This window comes from Cimex lectularius, unplaced genomic scaffold, assembly GCF_000648675.2.
Source record: "Cimex lectularius strain Harlan isolate CLEC.00 unplaced genomic scaffold, Clec_2.1 scaffold241, whole genome shotgun sequence".
Taxonomy (NCBI): domain Eukaryota; kingdom Metazoa; phylum Arthropoda; class Insecta; order Hemiptera; family Cimicidae; genus Cimex; species Cimex lectularius.
Window position 1 is genome coordinate 240,818 of NW_019392841.1, and position 8,651 is coordinate 249,468.

The 8,651-nt window shown below is 38.0% G+C and overlaps 1 long non-coding RNA gene across 1 annotated transcript; it reads right to left on the reverse strand.

Moving 5' to 3' along the window:
- Window positions 1–487: 487 nt before the first annotated feature.
- Window positions 488–5,724, reverse strand: LOC112127535. The gene is made up of 3 exons (XR_002910611.1): window positions 5,651–5,724; window positions 1,899–2,031; window positions 488–799 (listed from the first exon to the last, which is right to left on the reverse strand). It is a non-coding gene; the product is annotated as an uncharacterized LOC112127535 (long non-coding RNA).
- Between the last annotated feature and the right edge of the window lie 2,927 nt (window positions 5,725–8,651).

An 8,651-nucleotide genomic window follows, 5' to 3' on the forward strand; every position in this document is an offset into this window, starting at 1 on the left:
TGCCGTTCTGCACCCCTCGTGCTCCGTCAACTGAAAAATCACCCCTGGGCCCACGTGCCTCCGCGTTTAAACGGCCCTAACGCTCCGTCGCAGGGATCGCGGCGCAGACGACTCACGTAGGTTAATGTGCTTTTGATGCGGGCCCACGTGCCCTAGACCCATCAAAACGGAATTAATCAACCGACCCCGGTGACTGGGAAAAATTTTTCATCGCAGTCATTCCGCGCCAGGAATCAGGCTGACTCGACGGTTTTGTCTTCGACGATTTCCTGGAAAATGGAAGTCATCTCTGAGTATTGTTCCGTGATGCATACGTCCCCTCTCTTAATGATTAATGATTCGGAGGCAGGATGATGATAGTCGAATCAGGAAATACTTTCAGACATACAAAAAGATTTGCCAAATAACGGAACAATCCTGATGTGTTTTGTAGTATATCGGAAATTTTCAAAATGGCGAAACTGACAAAAAATGAAAATAGTGGATATGCCTTATCAGTTTTATATTTTATTCTGCGTTCATTGTTCACCGCAAGTTTTGCAACTGTTAACAACATAAATTTTTTGTATATGTAAATCACATTTTTCATCTACATTTGTAACTCTATCTTAATTCTCTCTGTATTCAATTAAATTTAAAAGATGTTAGACCAAAGTTGTAATATCCTCGATACCTATCAGGTCATCTATTTTGAGGTATATTATGCTTCGTTGGATCAAGCGTACATCAATATTGACGGTAGCTTTAAAAAGGTTGGATCGGAAAGGAAAGCTCGTTCAGTAGAAGGCCTTCGGAGGATCTGGAAAACAAATAAAAAATTAATCAAAAACATATTTAAAAAGTTAAACTTGGAAAGCTTTCTGCAAATTTAAACTTGATTAGCTAAGTTAATAAATTATCAAAAAGATGAAATATTGATAAATTTATAAACAACAAACGCCCTTCCTCTTTCTCCCTTGGTACCCCATTTTTTTAAGAGGGTTCGCAACAGCAGAGGTCATATAAACCCTCAGGGTGCCGGTGTTATTGAAAAAAAAGCCCATTTGTAAGTATGTGCCCTGCATTCGAACCCGGGACCTTTACCTTACAGTGATGAGCGCCGTGTCAACGCCTAAAGCGTTGTGGTCACCGCCGCCCCCTGACCTGTTACCTCATTGTATAATTAATTATTGAATAAAATAGATATGATATTTGAATTAAGTGCGTCATAAACTCCAAATAGGGCAATCTTCGGCCCAAATCGATAACCAGTTTTTCAAACTTTATGTTATCTTCGCTTTAAATTTATCATATTTTTTTATGTTTAAAGAAATGAAGACATGTACAAACATGACTCGATTTAGTCAGAAACAAATGTAAAAAGTTAAAAATGGACATCTTTTCTCGAAAACCTAATTTTGATTGGCTAAACTTAGTTAATAAATCATCAATGAGATAAAATATTGATAATTTTATAAACCTAAAAGATGACCTATTATCCCACCTTCAAGAAGGAAGAATCATAAGAAAACCTAAAAAACTTTTTCACAACCACCTTTTTGATCTTTCCGGTCGGAATTATTTCTCTTTACTTCTCTCTCTCTCTCTCTCTCTCTCTCTCTCTCTCTCTCTCTCTCTCTCTCTCCTCTCTCTCTTTCTCTCTCTAAATGAACAAATGAGAAAAACCCGTAAAAGAGAGAGTGGGTAAGTGATAAAAGGTTAAGTGTAATAAAAGAGAGAACTTTACTTTTATTACCTCTTTCTCACAGCCACTTTCATTATGCTTACCTCTTTATCCCTTAGTCAGTCTTTCTTTTTCTCGTTTTTCCTGTTTGTTTCAGACTGTACACATTCTTTCTGTCTTCTTATCAATATTTAACGTAATTACTATGCCTTGTATTAACCACTATCTTCATTACCTCTTTCATTTTTGTTCTTCTCTTCAGTCTGAATTCAAAAACTGTCCATAGAAGTCCTCCATAATCCTCCACAATTACATTACGTTCAGGGATTGGTCGGAGCCACAATTCACAGGCCGGTCACAGCACGATTCTAAAATTAAGACTCGATATAAAATTTCAAATAAAAAAAATCTAGTATACAGATGATAGAGTATGACAGGTCAGCATCTTGTCTATGGAAATGTGCCAAAGGAAGGCCTTCATATATGCATTTCATTTTTTCATCTTTCAGGTGGATATTTTTGTTGTGAGTCCTGTGCCATGGAGATAAAAAGTAGCAGTATTGGTAAAAAAAGAATAACCATCTAGCCGGACAGCCAGACGGCACTATATATACCTCATCGTAAAGTCCACAGACGTTTGAAACTGCATTAAAGTCCTGGCCGATACTGTACAAAGTGACCCATGTTTGGTCACAAGGGCCTTTAATGTCAGAAGAACTCGGGGCAATGACCAGGAAAGTTGAGTCTTTCATCTCAGAACTTTGTTTCGCATACAACACAATTATGGATCTGCAGAACAATGGGACTGTATTCTACCAGGACAGAGGCATGCCAAAAATATCATCAATCATCGCAGAAACTAACAACAGAACTGCTAAGCCTCAAACTTGGTAAAACTAGAAAGATATTAGGACTACTGACTGGACACTGCACACTCTGGAGGCATATGTGCACATGGGACACCAGAAACAAGCCTCTGCAGGAACTGCCATGAAAAACAGCAAATAACGTAGAATGTCCTTTGTGTGTGATGCTTGCTGATAATCCTACTCCTGATACAGTTCCTGGGAGGCGTTTTAGCCTGGATTATTAGTATATTCACGAAACTATTAAACCAAGCTTGGGATCTGAAAAAAAAGCCTTACGCATAACGAAGAGACTAAACAATGATGGATATTGCACTGTAGGTCAATAGTGGTCGCGGTGTGTATAACTGTATATTTTTTAACTCTTAAGTTTTTAACCTAAATTAACTTTTCCTTATGTATTTTTATATCTTCTCTGTTTGGGCTGTGTTTAAAGCACCCTTACCTGTTTTATTCTGGCTGTTTACCCCCTCTCTCTCACTCTCTCTCTCTCACGGAATTAATCGTTCAACATAAATGTAAAAAATAATTGGATAATTTGACAATTATGTAAACGAAATGCGTGTTTTTGTTTTCGAGAAGCAGTTCTCATATATGAGTTAGATTTCATTAAGATACAAATCATGAATCCGATTGTGGAGCAGAAATTTCTTTCGTACCAGCTTGAATAATGCATGGCCATGTGCCACAATGCCACGATGGCACAATAGACCATTGTTTCATTAGACTAGACATGTCGAACATACTCAGAGGTAAGAAAAAGGTCGGTTTCTGAAGAAAATCCACCATTCCAGGTGGGATGGTATCCATGGGTCGATCGATAACGATGGACGGTGAGGATGGCTTTTTTCCGACAAATTTCTAAGTGAGATAATTGTAACAAAATTTGGAAAGTAAGTGTTTAGAAAAATATTACGATTCGAAATTCAACGTGGCATATTTTTTCACCATGTGCCGGCTTTGAAATTTCAAAAGTCGCTTCCTTTCCGAGCCGTTGTTATTCCAGCGACGTCGTGCTCAACAGTTGCAAGATAAGCCGTGGGATTAAAGACGGGGCGGGGCAATTTTTCCAAATGAATTGGGGGGATGGCCGGCCGGCCGGGGGTGGCGGACAAAGGCCATTGTCACACGTCGCCGGGGTTTGTTTGGATTGCGGCCCCGGCCCTTCCATTGTTCAACCCCTAGAACACAATGTAGCCGCCTCCGACCCGCGTTAGCCCACCGTGGATTATGGTTTCATAATGCGCCGTTATGGATTGCAGATATGCTCTGCCTCGGCTCCCCCTCTTTGCACGACGGTTAATCAGATACAACTGCTCTTTTGACGGACAGGGAAACTATTCAATTGCCTTCTATACTGGCAATCCTTTTAATTCTAATTTGAGAGGGGTCCCTTAAAACTTTAAGCTGTAATTGTAACTCTAGCAGACGTCAGCTGTATATTGACTGCACCTTTCTTTTTTGAAAAAATAAAAAAGTATATAGTTTCATAAAATTGTTAAAGGGTATATCCTAGGTATCCTATCAATCCAACTGTACTCAACCTTTATCTCGTAGCATCTCTCTCCCCTCCCCTCTCTCACTCTCTCTCTCTCTCTCTCAAAAAGTTATATCATGAACATTAACAAAGGAAATTTTGAAAACTGAGATTCAGTGCTGTATACATCTGTGGTGCTGATTAAACCATATTTCTACCAATCTGCTGCTTAGATTGGTCGACCTGCTCAAAAATGAATGGAGATATTTGTAATTTATTCTTATTCTATTAAATGTAATCGATATTTTCTTGTTTGGATGCAACAAAATAGAAAATACAAACCAAAAACAAACAAATGTTAATCCTCATTTTTAACGACTGATTTACTTAAGAATAGTAAACATGAAGATTACCCATTTTGTAAACAAACATATTTTCTCGTCTTTTCCCTTTTTTAATCCAGTTGTATTCTATTTAACCATGGAAGACACCATCTTGAAGCAGAAGTTCGGAATATTATTGAGAGCATGAGTTATCGAAATCACTGTTAAGTGGACATCGCAGAGGCAGTTGGCGTTTCTAACGGCGAGGTCTCCCGGCCTTTTAGCTCGGTTACGAGAGACTGGAAGTGACAGAAGGACGGAAATAGTGTCATTGCTGCAAGACGGCATCCTTTCTATAGTACCCGCCAGATCCGAAATGAAATATAAGATGTTTTGGCAAGTTTGTGGGAAGTTGACCATGTAAGCCACTTTGACGGTCAGGGCTGGAACCTACAGCAACAGCCCGCCATCAGCAACTCATGAGAAAATGGTGCAGCGAGCGCTTAGAAGACAACACCAATTGGAATGCTGTTAATGTTTGCTTAATGAGTCTGTACAGTGATAGCAGGCGCCGTAGAGTCTACGGACAACAGGGGATGCGTACAATGCCCGTTTCGTGCTCCCTTCAGTGCAATTTGGAGAAGGCGGTCAGGGGGATTTACACCGGAGGACGAACTGGACTTCATATTGTTGAAGGCAACTTCTCCGCAGTCCGATATGTACAAGAAATTATCGAGGTTTACATCCCTCAAACCAGGGGCATTGACATGGATTTTTCAATTTCTGGATGATAATGCCAGACCTCATAGAGGCAGAATTGTTCTTCAAAATTTATAAAACCTTGGAATTTCCCATCTACCCTTCCCACCGTCTCCACACCTCAATCTCATTGAGCACATGCGTTGCACAGAAGGCTTTTAGATCACCATCCGCACCCAGTTGACCTGCAGCAACTGAGTGCAGCATCTATGGAAGGATATTCCTTGTGAGATTAGTGACAACTTTATTAACATGATGCCTAAGAGGTGCACATAGGTTTTAGCTAACAGAAGACATTATGCACGATATTAATTGTTTAAAAAATTATTGTGTCCAATAAACAAAATTATGGAATTAAAACCTTTTGTTTTGTGCTTTTTCAAAATCCTTAATTAAATTTTCCTTCAGTAAAAACATAATAATTTCTAATCAATTTTAATGCAATTTATAATACAAATAAAATGAAAAAGCGAGGGAAAGTAAATACTACGAAATTGGCATTATCCCTATTCATTTTTGAGCAGTTTATATCAACATTTATAAATTTTTATCTTTTTGGTACCTTAAATGTCCATTTAGCTATCGATGACCACTGTTTTCATCCTTTCTGTTTTCTTTTTTTAGTTCTTATCAATCTGTAAATTTTAATCAGTACAACAATTTACATTCCAATTTACCCAGCTGATATTTGGTTAAGAATTCATCGGAATTTGAGTTTTAACCAATGATATTTTGTATTTTGTACATTACATTATTCCTCACTAAAATAAATTTGAAGAATTAAATTGAATATACGTATACTAAATTAACTCTCTCATGTACTTATCTTCTTGTGCCTTTCTATCTGTGTACATCAGTCTCTATATATTTTGTTTAAGATAATGTTTTATGCCGTTATATATTTTTTAACTTTACAACCAGTTTTCTTTGCTTTAATTGTTTACCTCTCTCTTTCTTACTAGCTTGCCTGGGACAGGTTGCTTCATGTTATTGTACGTTACCTCGTTCCTCGCAAAATTAAATTTGAAGTTAGATTAATAAACTACACTAATTTAACTCTCTCTCTCTCTCTCTCCTCTCTTGTTTTCTTTCTCTACTCTCTCTCTCTCTATCTCTCTCTCTCTCTTACTATCGTTCTCGTTTTCTTTCTCTCCTCTCTTTTCTTTTCTCTCTCTCTCTCTCTCTCTCTCTCTCTCCCTTTTGTTTTCTTTCTCTCCTCTCTTTTTCTCTCTCTCTCTCTCTCTCTCTTGTTTTCTTTGTACACTGTCTCTCTTTCTCTTTCTTGTTTACTTTCTCTCTCTTTTGTTTTCATTCTATACTTTATGTTCATCTATATATCGTTTTTTATATTTAAATGAGTACTTGAATGAATTTTTATTTACAAATCTGAATTACAATACTCTCTTTCTGGTCTATTTTTATAAGTGTATTTATTTATCGCCTTATCCATATATTTAGATATATATATATTTCAATTTTGCTTTTAACTCTCTCTCTCTGCCACCACTATTTCACTGTTTCCCCTTTCTTTCCTTCTCCCTCCCTCCCTCTCACTCGCTCTCTCTCTCTCTCTCTCTCTCTCTCTCTCTCTCTCTCTATTTATCTATCTATCTATCTATCGATCTTTCTCTATCTATCTATCTCACGCGCGCGCGCACACACACAACTTACAAAATTGAATTAAAAAAATGAGTTAACCGGAAGTTAGTATATAATAATAAATATAAATTCCTTTTAGTTTTGAGGTACGTCACAACATCTCGCAAGATCAAGTGTACATCAACATTGACGATAGCTTTAAAAAGGCTGGATCGCAAGAGAATTTCCCACGTAAGAGATCGTTCTGCTGGTGGCCTCCGGAGGAAATGAATGGAAAATAGATACTAATCCGACTAAGCATAGGCCAAGTTGGCACACAGTTACTTTCGGCCCAAATCCGGCGTTTGTGCATTAGATAGAGAAAGGGTTGCTCCTGTTTAATTGAAGGATTTCACTCTTTGGTTCCATAGGGAGAGCGTGTTGGAATGCCAACCGATATGAAAATTGTGCCGGAGCACGTCCAGACCAGTTTTGGAGAAAAATAGGAAAAAATGTATTTAAAAGTGCGTGAGAGTGTGATTGGTTTAGGTAAAAAGTTATATTCTTTAGAAGCTGATATGCTCAAGCATGTGAGAGGAGTCTTTGGATGAAGGGTCGATTAAAATCTAGGTATGACCACGGACTGCCAAAGCCCGGTTGCATGTGAGATGATAAATTTCTATTTTTCTTTTTACTCTCTCTGCCACCACTATTTCACCCTTCCTCCTTTCACACTCTCTCACTCTCTCTCTCTCTCTCTCTCTACCTATCTATCTCACGCACGCGCACGCACACACACACACAACTTACAAAATTGAATAGAAAAGACGAGTTAACCCGAAGTTATATATATTTAGATGAGAAGTGTTAAGTTAGTAAGTTAGAAGTTATATATATACATTTAGATTTTTAGTGGCAATTAAGCTTTGTTATGTTTTAATTAAGGATGGTGATGTGTAAAATGTTTATTGGGTTTACTCTTTTTTCAGCAAGTTTTTAAGGTGCAAATTTTCATCGGGGTTCTTTATTCCACTTGCAACTGCAATTTTCTCATTTTGAACAGTGTGGGAAATTTGCCAATTCACATACGCTTGTATGTTTTTATTTGTTCTAATAAGGATTCTCGACACGCTTCACGGATCGGACGTCCATACTAACTGAAATCGAGGAGCTCCTCATGATTTTTGTATGATTCAAAAGATAAGAAAAAGTAGTTTTTATTAAAAGAGTTGTGGCTAATGAACTACATACATAGAGATGTCTGGGGATAAATCTAAAACCTAAAACAGAAACCGACTTGTCAGATCATGATTCTCAAATCAAATCTCATGTACCAAGGAAGAGTCGATAAATCTGACGCGATATATTTCACGGGAATTGTTTATTTCAACGCCATTTCTTTATACGAAGGGTGAAATTTCAAGTTTCAAGTCTTGAAACTTTTCTGCTTTTGCCCCGAGAACCTTGTTTGAAAACAGTTGGCGTTCGCGGTAGGCGTGGGCAAGAAGGGTGATGGATGGTTTGATGGTGGGCCAGTGTCACCGGTCGAGAAAAGGAAGGGGTGCGCACCCCGGCAGCTGCTCCATCACAATACGACTAACTTTCCCGTTCTCCCCATTGTAAACAAACATGTCCAACTGTTAACTCCACGACCCACCAAATTGTTATTGTCGCCGTCTTTAGTCGCAAACGTGGCACTGATGAAATAAATGACCGCCGAACGTCACGAAGGGGGAAAAAATGGAAAGGAGGGTGGCCTGAAAGGTCCGAGGCCTCTATTTAACAGAGACGCGTTATGAATCAACTTGGTGATCTCATCCAATTGCATTTTATTATTGCGATATTTTTTATCCATAATAAAAAGTCTTTTTAGATTTGAGCCATGCTTATAAAGTTTGATATGTAATTTTGATGGTGTAGAATTATTACAATAGTGCTATATTATAAATTACCCGACTCGAAAATTACATCTAGTATTCTGGATG